This window comes from Rattus norvegicus, chromosome 9 (genome assembly GCF_021556685.1).
Source record: "Rattus norvegicus strain SHRSP/BbbUtx chromosome 9, alternate assembly SHRSP_T2T, whole genome shotgun sequence".
Lineage (NCBI taxonomy): Eukaryota > Metazoa > Chordata > Mammalia > Rodentia > Muridae > Rattus > Rattus norvegicus.
This window is the reverse complement of record NC_141542.1, coordinates 31,648,112-31,665,282: the sequence shown is the minus strand read 5'-3', so window position 1 is coordinate 31,665,282 and position 17,171 is coordinate 31,648,112. Positions and strand designations below refer to the sequence as shown.

The 17,171-nt window shown below is 44.8% G+C and overlaps 1 protein-coding gene across 5 annotated transcripts in view; it reads right to left on the bottom strand.

Moving 5' to 3' along the window:
* The window catches only part of Runx2 (RUNX family transcription factor 2), a 326,063-nt gene that overhangs the window by 31,090 nt on the left and 277,802 nt on the right, over positions 1-17,171 (bottom strand). The window lies entirely within an intron of this gene.

Below are 17,171 nucleotides of genomic sequence, written 5' to 3'. Positions count from 1 at the left end.
TTCAGAACATTGCTTCTATTGTCAACGTGGCAAATTCGATGACTAAATGTTTTACACGAATACGACATGCCTCATGCGTGCTATCAAGTGATAGCATCAACAAATGGAGTCTTGGAGAATCAATTAAGCCACCCACAAAATGGGTCCGTGCCCATGTGAAAAGAGATTGATGGGAATTCATTTGCTCTTCTCGGCACACGAGAACACAGCAGGGCACCATCTAGGAAGCTGAAAACAAGTCTTCACCAGATGCTAAACCTACGGATGCCTTGATCCCCAACTTTCCAGTTTCTACAACTTAGAGGAATACATTTTAGAGGTCTGCAAGCCACCCAGTCTAAGGAGTTTGTTAAAGCAATGCAAAGGGATTGAAACAGTGAGTAACACGTGGGCCTGGCTATGGACCTCTAGTCCATCCTTGGAACTCTGCCCTACTTCATCCATAAATCTTCAGTGACACCTCGACCCCTACCATGCAAGGCAACAATGGTCCACAGGTCTCACAAAACATGTACCATCAACAACAAAACCCTATTGACCCTGTCACCAGTCACCAGTGACTTCATTTCTGGCTCAAACCTCAACTGACCCAGAGAATTTGACTATTCACGAGACCACAGAACCCACAATGGGAGCTCAGCCTGGAGTCTCATCTCCTGCAAGCTCACAGGACACCACAGTTCAGATAAGCCTCAGTCGCCCCATTTCTCTCCTCCATCTGCCTGGCCTCGTTGCCTGTAACTCGGTATTCAGAAGACCTTGCATCTGCCTTCCAAGTCTCTTCCCCGGGAGGCTCTGGTTGCTTTCTTCCTTCCCCAGTCTGTGCCTCGAGTCATGTTAGTTTCAAGTGTGGGAGTTTAGTTCCTTTAGTAGGCAGCTTAATATTTTCTGGAAGAATCCAAACAGGGCAGAGAGGGCAGAAATGGTTCATTACAAGCCTCCCAAAGGGAGGCTTATGGAAGCTGGGTGTGCCCATGCTCTGTAAGTCTATAGTGTAAAGCATGGAGGGAAGAAGTGTTGGGAAAGTGTTGGACCCACGGTTGTAATTCTGGTCATTTGCTGGTTTGCCCTTGGATTCACAGTCTACCATCCTCCACTCTTTGGTATCCAAAGAAATGACTCCATAAACTATCAAGATCCTCCCTTGCTTCCTGCTCAGTTTGCCTCGTGGGAAGCACAAGCAGGAGGTAGGAATGGTGGCTAGAAGGGAGAAGCCAGGCTCAACAGCCACCTTTGCCTGGGGCTTTATCTTCTTCATGCAGCCAAGAGCCAGTCGTGTTCTTGTAGAAATGGCTTCTAAGTGACAGCTAAGTTTCTTGGACTAGAGTGACACTGTAGGTCTCTCTGGGCCCCAGATAAATAATGGCTTTGTCATTCTCGTTTGGGACTGTGTGGCCATCTCTGGCTGCCCTCTCAACTCTTCTAAAATCCTTGGTAGCTGATTTCTCATATTAAATTACCTCTAGTGAGTTATTTCACACGGGTTTTGTTTTTACTTTTATTGTTTGGAGAGACATTGGCTGATACTGATGTGCCCCACGCCAGGGATTTGAACTTGCCAGAAGTGACTTCCTTCCAACATATTAAAACTACTTGGACCAGCATTGTTTTTCTACAGTCATTACTTGTAGACAACAACACACAGAGTGTTGCCGAAGAGGAACATCAAATGGCATCTGTGTGCCCAGCCTTTGTACGGTGTTGCAAAGTTGTGGGGGAAATGGATTCACATTCTCCTCCCCTAAGCAGTAACAGCAGACCTACATTAGAATATTTTCTCGAGACTTGGTCATAGGTGTCTACTCATCCCTGCTACAATGTACTGCTCAAAGTCTTCCATCACTACACCAGAATCTACTGAGCACCTGATGAAGCCCAGGGAAACAAGCTAGTGGTTAGGCAGGGTTCTTCAAGTTCATCTTCAGCCAGTCCCCATCACAAGGACTCCACGAGAGGGTGGGGTGTGTTCTCTCAGGAAAGACCACATTGTCTTTCTTCCTCGAGTCCCTGCAGAGTCAAATATTCTGATCACTCTTATCGATGCTGTGTGAGATGTGACCATGCATCGTTTGACCTACTTTGTCAAGATTGCCTCGTCCTATATCTTCAGAGACATCGATAACTTCCCGCCCCGCCCCCCTCCTCTAGTCACACTGACTCTGCTACTCCTCAGATCCTTCACATCCATGTCCAGATCATCTTTCCTGCCAGTCTCAGATCTCTTCCTCAGCACTTGATATGGGATCTGGCGAGTAGAAATCCGTGCAAGTGTTCGTTGGATGGCCAATGGCATGGTGTTCTGCTTGGAATGGGGAATAGCCACCGACGTGTTAACTCAGCATTGCCCACAAAGCACTGGCCTGGTGGTGAGGAAAGTACCACACTCATGCTTGGTCATCACTGGAGTCATAGGCAAGACAGACAGACAAACATACAGATGGACAGACAGACAGACGACAGACAGGAAGGCTTGAATCAATGCTGAATCCTCATAATTAAGCAGAGTTTATAATTAGGAGTCTTCATGGACAAGTTGGCTGCCATTGGAAATCCAACAAAACTAGTTCTGTCTCAAGATTTGGCCAGCCATTAAAAAAGAAAAAAATCAAGTTTCCTAAGGAAATGTTTAAGCTTTTGTATCCCAGAAGCCCTGCCCCCTCAAAAGTTAGCTCGGTGTGGCTTGGTACTTTAAATTCTTCTATGAGTATCCCTAGTTACAGAAAATATGGATTGTACCGGACCAGATAGGCAACAGCTTCTTTGTTTTCCTTCACCAAAATGACCTGGGAACCTAACACTCAAGAAGAAAGCCCTCTGGCATGCAGATTAGATGCTGACCACAGGAGAATATCTGTCAGTAGTTGTTAGACACTCCCTCTTTCCAGATCTCAAACGCCAATCTTTATTTATTAAAGAGAGAAGTATGCACCCACAAGGCCTAGGCCTGTGCCAAGCTTACTAAACCTAATCAAGAGCCCAAAGGTAACGAAGCACACACTTAGAGCCACACTGATTTTTCTACCAAGCCTGGGCTGTTATTTCCAAGCACACAGCTAGCAGCATTTCTGATCCCTCTGGCTTCGACCATCAAAACATCTTTGCTTGTCCTTCCTTTACCCATCCACTGGCTGGGTGCATGATTGCCTTGACCTTAGAAAAGGCAGTCTCTTCTCTCTTAGTCTCCTCAGTTACTGCTCCACCCCTGCATGTCCGGTCCTGACAGGAGCCACCCACACTCCAACCTGTGGGTAGCTCCCCCCAAGGAGAAAACCAAACAAAGAAAGAACCAATCAAAAGCATGACTGAAGATTAGATAGGAGATTTTCAACAACACAGGAGCCATGTCGAATTATCATACGGTGCCTTATGACACATGGTAACATCATAACATTCAAAGATGGATGAAGGGTGGCTAGCCTTCAATGTCCCCCTACCTTGTCAGGGTCGGGTGGCAAAGGGTTGCCCCTTCTCTGCCTTCTGGGCAGGAAGTCTTCTTCGGCTCTTGCATTCCATCCAAAAGACAAAAGAGGGGGTGGATTTCTCTGAACCCTTGCCAGTTCGTACTGAGGTGGGTGTTGGGTCTTTTGAAACTGTCAGAATGAGTATGCTTCTGATTATGGGGTTCCCAAGACTCTGAGCCAGCCTTTTTTTTTTTAAGCACATACATTTTCTTCCTGGACCAGAGCCACGTTGCTCTGGCTATGTTAATCCCCCAGTAGTCACACTGCTTACCAGGGCATCCAGGGAGTTGCTTGTTTTAGGGAAATCCTGTCAGTTTGAACTCTGTTCAAGAATGTGCCCAGAGTACTTCAGCCTAGGAGAAAAGTAGATTCTGCCTGGAAAGTTGAAAGCACTTGATAGTTGGGAGTGTGGGGGACTTGGGGCAGAGGTGATCTGGGAGTCAGGAAGTAATGAGTAGATTCAAGGAGTCAGTTAACCCTATGGCCATCTAACCTGTGACCTTGGAGATGGACTAGCTACTGGAAAATTCTCATGGTGACTGACAGGTGAAAACTGGTTTATACTGGTGAGGCCAACTGCAGGATGAGATTGTCTTGGTCACATGGTCATACCACCTTCATTTTAGGGGCCTCCTCTTCTTCTCATAGGTTCTCTGGGCCCCTGATGATGTCTGAGAGACAGACTTCTCAGTGCAGCCTACAATTTCTAAGGAAAGACATGACATATTCCAGGTTTTTGCTTCTTATTTTCCTAGCTCGTTAAGACTTTCTGGTCCCACGTCTCTACACTGATAAGAAGAAATGACTATTAATCCTACGGATTCTTGCTAATGTCACTTTGGGGAAAACACTTAATCAGAGTAGAACTGTGGATAAAGAGTAGAGTCTCCGTGGATAAAGCACTTGCCATGCAAGAGTGACAAAAAGGGTTCAGATCCTTAAGAGCCACTAAAAAGCCAGGTACATACATTGGTCACTTGTAATACCAAAACATGGTAGGCAGACACAGGGGCTGGAATATTCTGGCTACCAGACCAGCAGAAACAGCAAGCTTTGGGTTCAGCGAGAGACCCTGACTCCTTAAATAAGACGAGAGCAATGCCAAAAGACACTCAACATCTGCATCCTCAAGCTTCCACATGTCATGTGCACAAGCACATGCCTGCATATGAACCCCCTCAGCCCACCCCCACACATGTGGGCTCACACACATAAGGACACGCGTACACATATACATCACATGCATACATAGTCAAAAGCAAATAAATAAAATAGGTCAGTTCCTACAGAATGAGAATTTCTCAAGTATGAGTTTTTCATCTCCACCATCCCTAGAATTCTGTATCTCTGCCTGAAGGCCACTGAGAGGTTCACGGACAATATGATTCATATGGTTCACGGTTTTGTTGCATATTAAAACCAACCTGAAGAAGTAACGTTGCACAGCAGACAAAGCATCAGACTTGGCAGGGGAAGGTCTCAGTCCTCCTCTTGGCTCTCTGTTAGCTAGCATGATCCTAATCAATTACTCTACCTCTGTGATTGATTTCTTATCTGCAAGAACTCACTGACACCCCTGGGAATGACTGACTCTCTACTGGGTCCATGAAATGACACAGACTTTAAAAAGTGTCTGCAGGGGGTGCTGTCTAAATATGTGATGAACAGCAGTTCCTGCAAGTCACTCAGGTATGATCATGGCATGATTGTACTTACTTGTGTATCCATCACTTTTGTTCCTGATATTGAACTGTACTTCATTAAGGACGAAAGAGAGAGAGGGACTGTGGGAGGGAGAGAAGAAAGGAGAAAGGGAGAAAGGGAACTAGGGAGGGAGGGAGAGAGGGATGAAGATTCATGAAAATACAGAATGTGTCTTCTCCCAAAGGAAAGAAAAACAAGAAGGGAGGGAAATGCGGGTCAAAAGTGTAACGAAAGCATGCACTTGTCAAGCATGTTTGTTCAACTGTCCAGAATGCTGGTATTAAAGCACCTGATAATGATTTAAATTTGAATCCAGACTAAATCTCATCTAGAACATGTATCTTTCCTATGGCTAATTTCCTGCTTTATAAAATTAGTTAGATGCTAATGCCCAGCTCACTGGATTATTTTTGAAGACAGAAAACAACAAAGCAGGCTTAACTCTGCCCGTAGAATGCGAGTGTGAGCTGCGTCCATGCAGATCATGCAGAGTAGCCTGATTTCAGGGTTGCAATGAGGCACAGGTGACCTAGACTCCAGGAGGTAGCTAGAGAAAGACATATTCTTAACATTGGAGGACAAAGACAATGGGGGCTGCAATTGGAAAATCATCTCCTTTGAATGAGCTACAAAAGGGGAATAATGAGAGCTGGTGTGGGGAGCTGGATGAGAACGGGCTCCATAGCCCCTATGTTTGAATACTTTGTCCTCGGGTGATGGAACCGTCCGGGAAGGATTAGAAGGCATGGTTTAGTTGGAGGAGATGTGTCACTGGGGGTGGGCTTTAAAGGTTCTTTTTTTTTTTTTTTTTGGTTTTTTTTTTTCCGGAGCTGGGGACCGAACCCAGGGCCTTGTGCTTCCTAGGCAAGCGCTCTACCACTGAGCTAAGTCCCCAGCCCCGCTTTAAAGGTTCTTAAAGATACATAGCACACTCCATTCCCAGTGTGCTCTTGCTTCCTGCTTGTAGATTCAGATGTGAGGTCACAACTATTCCTGCCACCATGCCTTCGGGCCCTGCCACCATCGTGGACGCTAAACTTCTGAAACTGCAAGCTGCACAAAGCACTTTCTTTTATAACTTGCTTTTAGTTGTGGTGCTTCGTCACAACACTCGAAAAATAACTAAGATGCCTCCTGACCCAAGAAAGCCTTAGTCACCAGATCCACACGGCTAGGAGCACAACCTTTGTTAGATGTCAAATTAGACTCCCAACAGCATGGGGCCTCCCTTCCTATGTTTTCTAGGGCAAACTCTGGATGTCAACAGTTCAAAACATAGGAGCTATGGTCTGCTAGGATGAGCAGATAGTGTTACTTCTGAAGCTCTTTGGAAGATAAATAGGTGCAACCAGCCCAAGTATTGGGGCGGGAGGGGGCATGCAGAGGAGAAAGGGAGAGTGGCACGGAGAAGAGAGGGGAGGATGGGTTGGCTAAGTAAGTTTGCTTCTAAAGCCCGAGCTATGGATTTGTGCCACCAGTGATGATGATGGGGTGCACAGAAGACCAAGCAGAAACACCTAACGCCTGTCTGTACATTATTTCGTAGATTCCTTTGCCAAAGAGCAAGGTAGATAAACTTCAGAGTCCTCAAAAATGGTTTTGATGTTTTGTGATCTAGCTTCTTCTGCGACTTCTTCCCTTTCATCTCTTCGTTTGGCATTTGATGAGATATCTCCCTGCACATCTATACGACATCTGTTTTTCCTTCACTTAGGCCTCCGCCCACATGGGCTTCCATCTGGGAACTTGAAAAAAATTTTTTTCCCTGTTCACCATAGCATTGGCAAACACTCCGTTATACTGTCTCGAGGTCTGAAGTTCTATTGTAGATGAATGGATGGATGTGGTGGTTCAAACGAGAGTGGCCCCCAATGGGCTCACATGTCTGAACACTTAGTCTCCAGTTGGAGGAGCAACTGTTTGGGAAGGATTAGGAGGTGTGGCCTTGTTGGAGGAGGTGTGGCCTTGTTGGAGGAGGTGTGGCCTTGTTGGAGGAGGTGTGGCCTTGTTGGAGGAGGTGTGGCCTTGTTGGAGGAGGTGTGGCCTTGTTGGAGGAGGTGTGGCCTTGTTGGAGGAGGAGTGTCCCTGGGGGCGGGCTTTGAGGTTCCAAAAGATTCCGACCATCCCGGCTAGTTCTCGATGCCTTGTGCTTGGATCGAGTTGTAAGCTCTCAGCTACTGCTCCAGCGCCATGTCTGCCTGCCTGCTTCCATGCTCCCACCATGATAGCCATGGACTCTAACCTTCTGGAACCTTGAGCTTCCAATCAAACTCTTTCTTTTATAAGTTGCTTCCATCACGGCGTTTTATTACAGCAATAGAAAAGTAGCTAAGACAATAGATAAGGGTAGAATGAGCAGCCACAAAGCCAGTGTTGTTGATGTAGGTTGACTGTCTTAGGAAAAGCTTTCAAATAATCCTACATGGTTTTTTTTCCTTTTTCTTTTTTTTTTCGGAGCTGGGGACCGAACCCGGGGCCTTGTGTTTGCTAGGCAAGCGCTCTACCACTGAGCTAAATCCCCAACCCCCCCTACATGTTTTGTTATATGTCAGAGAACATAAAATAGAAGGTTTGGCCATGAATGGAGTCCATTTTGTACTCTTACTCAGTTGTAAAACTGTGAGTATTTCTTTCAACTTTCTGTGTAGAAAGAGCCCTGGATCCGAATGCGTGGGTTGGGTTCTATGTTGATTCAGTCCTTCTCTAATACAAGATCAGACAAGAATCATGACCAGCTTAAATCCAAATTTGCTCAGGTTTACAAAGCAAACGACTTCTTCGAAGAGACTAAAAAATTAAACAAGATGCTATAAGCAAAAGCACTTGAAACTCTAAAATGTGATGTGAATGGAGATGGGGCCAGTTCTGCACAAGAAAGGAGGCTTCCTTTTGAAAATGTGGTATCTGATGAGTTGTTAGTAAGGCTGTAGTTGGCATGGTTTCTAAAGCAATATTCTATGACACTGTGTGCTATGGCTATGAGTGGGTCCTGTAATCAATCTTCTTGATTAAAATCAACTTTTTCTGCAACAAACAAGAACAGAAAACATTGGAGTATATCGTGAAGACTTTGTTTTATAGGTAAGTTTGTAATGTTATAATATGAAATCATTTTTTTCCCACTGTGTCATGGTCAAAAGGTTTGAAAACTACTGCTTTCAAAAGATCTTACTATGACTGAATTAGGTACTGAAGCCCCGAATTCAAATACGACGTAACAATAACCATTACCATGACTGCCTCAGGTCGGATGGGTTCTGTTATTCCACTTTTCAGAGGGGAAACAACAGGCTCCAGACCATGTAGAAGTAAGACGGGTTTGAAGCTGACCAGGTCTTCATTCTTGATTTCCCGTCTCAGGCAAATTAAACAGGCAGACTACTGAACTGTCTCCCTCATTTTAAGCACTCTGAGGGGGTGAGGAGTTAAGGAAATGGAGGATTGTATATTAATACTGAGGATACAGTCTTTAGTGGTAGGAAGAATGTTTGTGCCCAAATGTACAAAATGGAAACATTGTCAGGGTGAACTGATTTGGGTGGAGCTCAACAACCCTGGGTTTAAAATGGTGGGGAGGGGAATGACCAAGTGCCTAATTTTCAAGTCAAAGGAGAAGCCCCAAATAGAATTCACAGGAATTTTTTTTCTCCAAGAAAACAGTAGTCATCTGGGCAGAGATCAAGAATAAACTGTAAAATCATGATGTGCTCTGCAGCTCCAATCTCACATTGCCTCTCAGATCAACTCTAATCCATATCTCATGTGCATGAAAAGACTATTTAACCCCTCACTCACTTCTCCAATAGGTTCTCTCCACAACTCACTCAAATTTTTTCTTGCTACAATGTGAGCCCCTGCGGGTTTAGAAGACATGGGATGCAGCCTTCTGTAGCTTTCTTAACTTCTTTGATTCTATGATAAAAAAAAAAAAACTCTCTGCCCAGAAGCAACTCAAGGAAGAAAGTTTATCTCGACTCATCATTCCAGAGGAAGAGGCCATAGGGCAAGGCGTGGTAGCACATGACCAGAGCAAGAAGAGGAGAGAGCACATCTTCAACCACAACATGAAGCAGAGAGCACAAAGTGGGGTGAGGCTATAAATTCTCAAGACCTACCCTAGTGACACACTTCCTACAAGAAGATTGCACCTTCTTAACCCTCCCAAGCGGTACCACCCACTGACAACCAAGTGTTCCAATATCTGGGTCTATGGGAGACATTTCTCATTCAAACCACCACAAGCACCAAAAGTTCCAAATATAAGGAGGACAATACTTTTGTCTGGATTGTTACTCCCCAAAGGCATATGTTAACACATCCTTTTAGTCTTCAATCAATGATACTACCTACTATCAGGAGACAATGGGACAAGAGTCAGGATCATTGGAAGCATGTCCTTAGAAGAGATTGTGGGACTTCAGTTTCTTCTTCTATCTCTTTGCTTTTTGGCCACTGTGAGGTTGATGTGACCAAACCAAATTGATATCAACTAGATAAGACTGTAACCTCCAACCCTGTGAGCCCAAATAAATTTCTTATGTGATTGACATCACTTTGACAGGAACTAGAATCACCTGAAGATGGTCCTTGACACGTGTGTGTGTGTGTGTGTGTGTGTGTGTGTGTGTGTGTGTACGTATGTATTCGAGATCTTGATTACATCCATTGATGTGGGAAGACTGCTCTTAATTGTAGGTGGGACCATTCCCTGGGCATGTGATCTTGGATTGCATGAACTGAGGAAAGCAATTCCTCCCTGATTCTTGACCATGGATGACCTGTGACCAAGTCCCTCAAGCTCCTACTCCCCTGCCCTTATAACTTCTCCACCTGATGGACATAACATGGAATTGTGAGGCAGAATAAACTCATTCTCCCTTAAGTGGCTTCTGCCAGAGTGTTTTATTACAGCAACAGGGAAAGGAGCTAAGATATACTCTATCAACTGATAACCTTGAATAGTTTGTTATATGAAGCCAGGGTTTCCCTAGTGAACTGAATGGACACTAAATGTAACCATAAGTACATTGTTAGGTGGAAAAATAAAAAGGATCCTGATTTGATACAGAGAAGAAGAGGAGACTGTAATATCACCATACAAACAAAGAGTGGAGTGACATACTCAAAACTAAGGAATACCAGATGCCAGGAAAACCTAGATGAACAAGGAATACATCCTTCCCTATACACGGAGAGAGTCCAGGCCTTCTAACACCTATTTTAGCATAGTGGTGCTGATTTCAGGCTGACTTCAGAACTATGCATGAGGGAACCAGCTTCTATTACTTAGCCTGAATTTTACAGTAGATTGTTACAGCATCTGCAGGAAGCTAATTAAGTCTGGGATATAGAAAGATGTGACCACACCTAACCTAATAAATGGTGCATAGCAGGTATTCAATATACTTTTTCTCCCACGTGCTTTTATCTCTAATTCTTTTCTATTTTATGTACTTGAATGTTTTGTCTGTCTGTCTGTCTGTCTGTATGTATGTCTGTATGTATGTATGTATGTATTATATGTATGTATGCATGTATGTGTTCTGTATGTGTTCTGCATGGGTCCTGGTGCCTGTGAATGCTAGAAAGAGGGCATCAGATACCCTGAAACTGGTATTGTGGATGGCTCCGAGGCACCTTGAAGCTCTGAGAACTGAAGTCAGGTCTACTATAAGAGCACCCAACACTCTTAACTGCTGAGCCAGATCTCCACCTCTCCCCATAACCCTTTGTTCATTTTTCTGTGGCTTCTAGTTTCCCATCATCTTTTAAAATGAGTATTCAGAAGCTGAAGAGATAGCTTAGTTGGTAAAGGCCTTGCCTCATAAGCATGAGGAATTAAATTTAAGTCCCCAGAAGCCACATTTTCAAACCAAGCCATATGCAAGGGCATGCATTTGTAGTTCTCCCCGCACTGTGGGGACAGAGTCATGGGCTCTTTGTACTTACTGGACAGCTAGATTAGAAAAACTGGAGAACTCCATATTCAGTGAGAGACCATGTTTCAAAAAGGAAGGTGAAGAGTGACTGAGGAAGAGCTCAGTATCAACTCTGTAACACACACAGACACACTCACACACACACACACTCACACACACACACCACACACACATACACACTCACACACACACTCACACACACACTTACACACATACTTATACACACACACACACACCACACACATACACACTCACACACACACTCACACACACACTTACACACATACTTATACACACACTCACACACTTATACACACACTTAAACACACACTCACACACTTACATACACACACTTACACTCACACACTTACATAACACACTTATACACACATACACACACTTATATACACACACTTATACACACACACTTACACACACATACTCACACACATATACACACACACTTATACACACACACTCACACACACTTACACAAACACACCACATACACAGACACACACATGGATACACACAGAGAGACACATACACACTCACACACACACACACACACACACTTACACAGGCACCCACACACACAAACATACATGCATGCACACACTCATACGCATACACACAGAGGGACATATGCAAACAGGTACACACCCACACATAGGGAACATACAGTCAATGACATATAGGAAGAAAAGAGCAAGAACTAGGGGGCTCAATTCAATATCTCATCAGGCTCTGAGACCTCTACGTCCCTGTCTATAAAATGGGGGCCATGGCACCTACTTTGTGGAGATTCCTGTGAAAACCAAATAAAGAGAAGAAACAACTCCTGCTGTCATCCTTGTGTGTCACATGCTTATTGGTCCTGCCAGCTCAACTTTCCATCTCTGGAGAAAACAAAGAGTGGGTAATTATGATTTCGATTTCAAGGAATAATTATAGTTTTAAGAGTGCTGATGGTTAAAACTGACGTTTTTCTCCAGGCATTTATCTCCAAGGAGCACCGGATGAAGTCTATGGACCTGCTGTCCCTTCTGTGTGTTTTACAGATTTGCAGTGTGTATGCCGAATCTACTCAGGCCCAGCATGCAGAAACTTGAGTTGTCTAAAGGATATTGCTAAATCCAGATAACCTTTTTCACATGGTATACAAGATCAGAAGCAAATGCCGCAGTGTGGTACCATACAGAGCACTTACACCAACCATGGGCATGCACAGTGTGTGCTGCACGGCTGGCGTCGGATCATAGGCCAGAATCACCAGCGTGGGACCACACGTGGCATCTGGCAGCCACCACACCACATGTGGTGTGCACTGTACAGCCGGCTTCCAAGAAAACGTGCTACCACAGAAGCTATCCTGCCACATGGGGATGCCCAGAGCTTGCCCAACCCTTTCCTCCCTCTCTCTGTCACATCAGCTCTCATGGAATTCCATGGATACCCAATGTCCTTGGCTTGCTGGCGTTCCAGTGGTACTGTTTTTATAGATGACTGCCCTGCTCGTACACCATCATATTGTAAAATGTCCAGGGAAGAAAATATCCAGAAGGGACAAGAGTCCTCATAATGAGGGCAGTGCAAATTTAGGAGCATGGGATTTACTGAATACCAAGTGTCTGTTCATGCCTTGGCCATGTCCTCAAAAGGAGACATATTCAACTGTCTTCTTTTAGTGTCTCTTCTTGGTTCAAAATAAATTCTATGAGCCATGGAAGAGCTTTATCATAAACACATCTATATCAATCAGTTTTTAAAGTTGGAAATACTATTCTTTTTAATTGAGTGTTGGGGAGGGCACATGTGTATGGCCTGAAGTAAGTATTTCTAGAGGTTGAAGAACAACTTTCAGGAGTCAGCTCTCTCCTTCCAGCATGTGGGTCCCAGGCATCAAACTCAGATCATCTTGCTTGGCAGCAAACGCCTTTACCCAAAGAGTCATCCCCCCAACCTATTAACTCATTTCCAGAGGGGTTAGAGAACACAGGAACGCTCCCTGGAAATCACCACATGGCAAAAACCCAGTCAAACCACTAAAAAAAGAGCAAATCTAAAATTTACCATACCCTCCTTAACATGGAAGCTTCTAGAAGGAAGCAAGGAAATGCGTCTCTGGCTTCTTTAAATATCTTCCTGCGTTTAATTTCACTGAAAACCACACTTCTGGCCCTACCATGCCTGCAGCCTTCTCATTACCTCCAGCAATTTACATGGCATCTTTTTTGAACTTCGGATTCCCGGACAGGGTTGAGCATGGTGGGGTAAATTAGTGAATCATAAAAATTAGAGCTGGAAAAGGCCTCTGAGGTCACGGGGTCATCCTCTGCCAACTCCCCGAGATGGTTGCCTGTGGTTTCTTTCTGAACACTTTGTTCAAACTAGTTTTAAGTCAACAATATTGTTCCCAGGGAGGGGGTGGGGTGGGTAAGAAGCACAACGAAGAATTCTTTGACCCTGCCATTCATTTTACTAGCTAGCTCAAACCTGAGAGATGGGAGCCGGAGCCACCATTCAGGAAGAGGGAGATGGATAGTGGGAGACAAGGTCAGTGATAGATTTTGGAGGGCATTGAGTGCAACATTACAGTTTTAAAATAGGGAAAATGAGGTTTAGCGATTCCATGGAACTCAGGGACTGGACCAGACACCAACAACTGTTTCTAGTTCCCTTCTCTTCTCTTCTGGACTCATTTTCTGCCTAAGGGTTTGTTGGACCATGTGTCACTGTGAGATCTGTGGCAGTGGGTCCTGTGTTATATTTACTTAAGTTATTTTTGAGGAAGGGTATCGTGTAGTCTAGGCTGTCCTCAAGCACACCGAGATTACCTTCTGATCCCCCTCTCTCGACTTCCTCAGTGCTAGGATTGTATCCATGGTCCCCCCACACCTGAATGGAACCTAGGGTTTAAGTATGTTAAGCAAGCACTCTGCCAACTGAGGTGAATCCTCAGACCCCTGTTGTATTTATTTGTATTCATTCCCAGGACTTATCTGGGAATGGATCAGTATAATCAGGCTGATCTGAATTACTACCCCAATGGTCTCTTCCCCTGTCTCCACCTTCCAAAACTATGGACATTACAAGAAGTCAGGTTGAGGGTCAAAGTAGCCACAGTTTTCTATGGGTTGCCCTGAAGTAGATTAAGCCTTTTCAAGCAACGTGCCAGGCTGAGCTGGACAGCGGCCTGAGGCATGCAGGAAGGCCACGGGCATCTGAATTAGGTTTACTTACTGACCTCCGAGGTCTCTTCCACCTCTAAGTCTTAGACCCTACGATATAAAAGAGCTTTCTTTCCTAAGACACATAAGGTTCCAACTAGTCGAATCCTTTAAAAGTCAAAGGCCTCTCAAGAAGGATCCCCGTGGTCTCTCACCCGAATAAATCAAACACATCAAAACAGGGCTCCAACCATAGGCACAGGGAAAGAGTGGTCCCCAATGTCTTCTCCCAAATGCACCTCTTGATCTATCTTAGCGACTTCAAAAGTTACCCTCTAATACACGTTTTAAAACCTCATTTAGCATGGTCGGTAGTCGAATGAGTTCTGTGAGCTAGTTTGGCAAAGAGATGAAATCACAGCAAATCCATATTCATTACAGACATCTCATATGTCATCTCCAAGGATGGATGGCAGCTTTCGTGTGGGAGGAAGGGTGGCTCAGCCGAAAAGCTCTGGGGTTTGCAGAGACCTGTCGGCCTCCTTCCCGTTTCACCTCCTTTTAATTGATTCATCCCCAAACGCTGGGCAGCCCTGGGACTCATCCGGTTCAGCCAAAGCCCTTTCATGCTAAATCCCTCTCTCTTCCCCTTCTTAGCGCCAGCTGGTTGTGCCTCAGCAAGACCTCAAAGACGCCTGAACAGACTTCCACGCTGCTTTACATTTTAGCGTACTGAAAACTAGGACGTCATTGTAGAAATTATTGGAAATGATAGGTTAAAAATAAGTCATAACTATTTTCCGAGGGAATCCTATGAATATTTGGCATGTTGAAATTAAAGCCTTTCCTATCATCCCCCAACACCTTTAGGATAGTGGAGGGGAGATTAAAGAATAATTTTATAAGTAAGAATCTGCTGTAATTGTGGGTTAATATCAATCAAACTTTGAACATGGAAAAATCTAGGACAGGCAGGGGGCGGGGAGATAGAAATGATACTGGCCGCATCAAACAAGATGAACATCCTTTCCTCTCTGGGAATGGAGGGAGAGAACGGGTCAAGGATGGGTGGCCTTGTGACCTCGTCCACTCCAACTCCACTCACTGCATCGGAGTTACCATTGGCTTCATGTCGAGAGCGAGCCTGGCGTGTCTCATCTCACTGAGTTGGTATCTTCTGGAGTCTCCTACAGGATGCTGGCCTCGGTTGACAGCAGGCACATCTCAGGGAGAAGTCCAGGCTGCTTAACACTCGCTGTTTTCTATGGCATAAACACTTAGACACTTGTCTTGGAATAGTGAGATGCAGTTGGGAAGGGGCGAGTTCTGTCCATTTGCTACCTATGGTTGGTTTCATTCAGTTTATCCAGGAGAGAGCGTATGTGACTGGGCCTTTGGGAACAGCTGTACCTAACAACTGGATTTCAAAGTGCACCATCTCTTCCCCCTTAGTCAGCCAATCTGCCCTGTGAGTTTGGTTTCATTTAGGGTATGCTATCCTGTCTTCTGTCAGAGATATTGAAAGGAAGGAAAGGAAAAAGAAAAGAAAAGAAAAGAAAAGAAAAGAAAAAAAGGAATCCTGTATACAGACTTAAGGATTATTCTACTGAATAAAGGCTTAAAGAAAAGGGTCATGGATGGGCATGGCAGAAAAGAAATTCAAGGGACACACACACACACACACACACACACACACACACACACACACACCAAAACACAGGCTGCGCATGGTTTCTAAGCCGGTGAAATGTGAGCAGTTTGAAATGAGCAATAAAGAAGATACCTAGCACCTGTTCTGTCCTCACAGACTCACATATTCAAATGTAACCCACACACACACACATACATGCACCCATGCACCCATGCCCGCACACACGCATGCTCACACATTCACCTGTGCAAGTTTTCACTAGCTACTCACTTTGTTTGACTTTTGACATCCCCTCAAACATTATACAAGTGCATGTGGAGTTACTCTTTCTCTTTTGCTGCTCAGGATACCTAGCAGGTACGCAGGACAATCTTATCTCACAGTTACAGTTAAAGATAACAATTAAGTTATCTACTCAGGGCTTCCCAAGCTCCAGGTATCTTCCCTGAAACTTGCTGGCTCTGTGAGAAGCTTGATTCTCTTGTGTCTTTCAGGAACCCCAGCTGACCCCAAGCCATTATTCAGTGTTGACTGTGAGGTAAGGTGTGAACAGGAGTCAGCTTGTGTGCCCCACCCCAGCACAGGGCCCAGCTGCCCCCTCAGGCCATCTGACTTCCTTACTCTCTCCTCCTTTAGACAGCTGCATGGAAGGGAGCTGAGGAAGAGCTGCTGGAACTGAGGCAGGCCCGAGAAATCTACAGCGGGAACAAAGCACTCATCACCACTGCCACCCTGTGCTAGCCCTGGAACTGGGACTGTGACAGAGTGGGGTTCAGGCTGACAAAAGAAAGAGCCCCACAGATACATGGCTAATTGACTGCTGACATAGGCACAAAGGCGTTTCAAAGGGGAAAGGAAATTATTTTCAAATGTTGCTGCAGCCATTACGAATTCCCCCCCCCCACGAAAGTGAGCTTCCATCCACACTTAGAACCACATGGAATTTAACTCAAAATGACTCAGAGGCCTAAAAGTTTTGAAGGACACATGGGAGATGTTTCAAACATGGGATAAGCAAAGGTTTCCCAGTCCTGATGTCAAAAATGTGTCTGCACCTGAGGAAAAGCAAATTGGACGTTATCAAAATTATTAGCCTTTGGCTCTTGCACAGGTAGCATTAAAGAACTGTAAGAGAGCCAGTGAGATGGCTCAGCAGGTAAAAGGTGCTTGCTGCTAAACCTAATGACCTGGGTTCGATCCCAGAACCCAGTGGTAGAAAAAAAAAAAAGACCAAATTCATATAAGC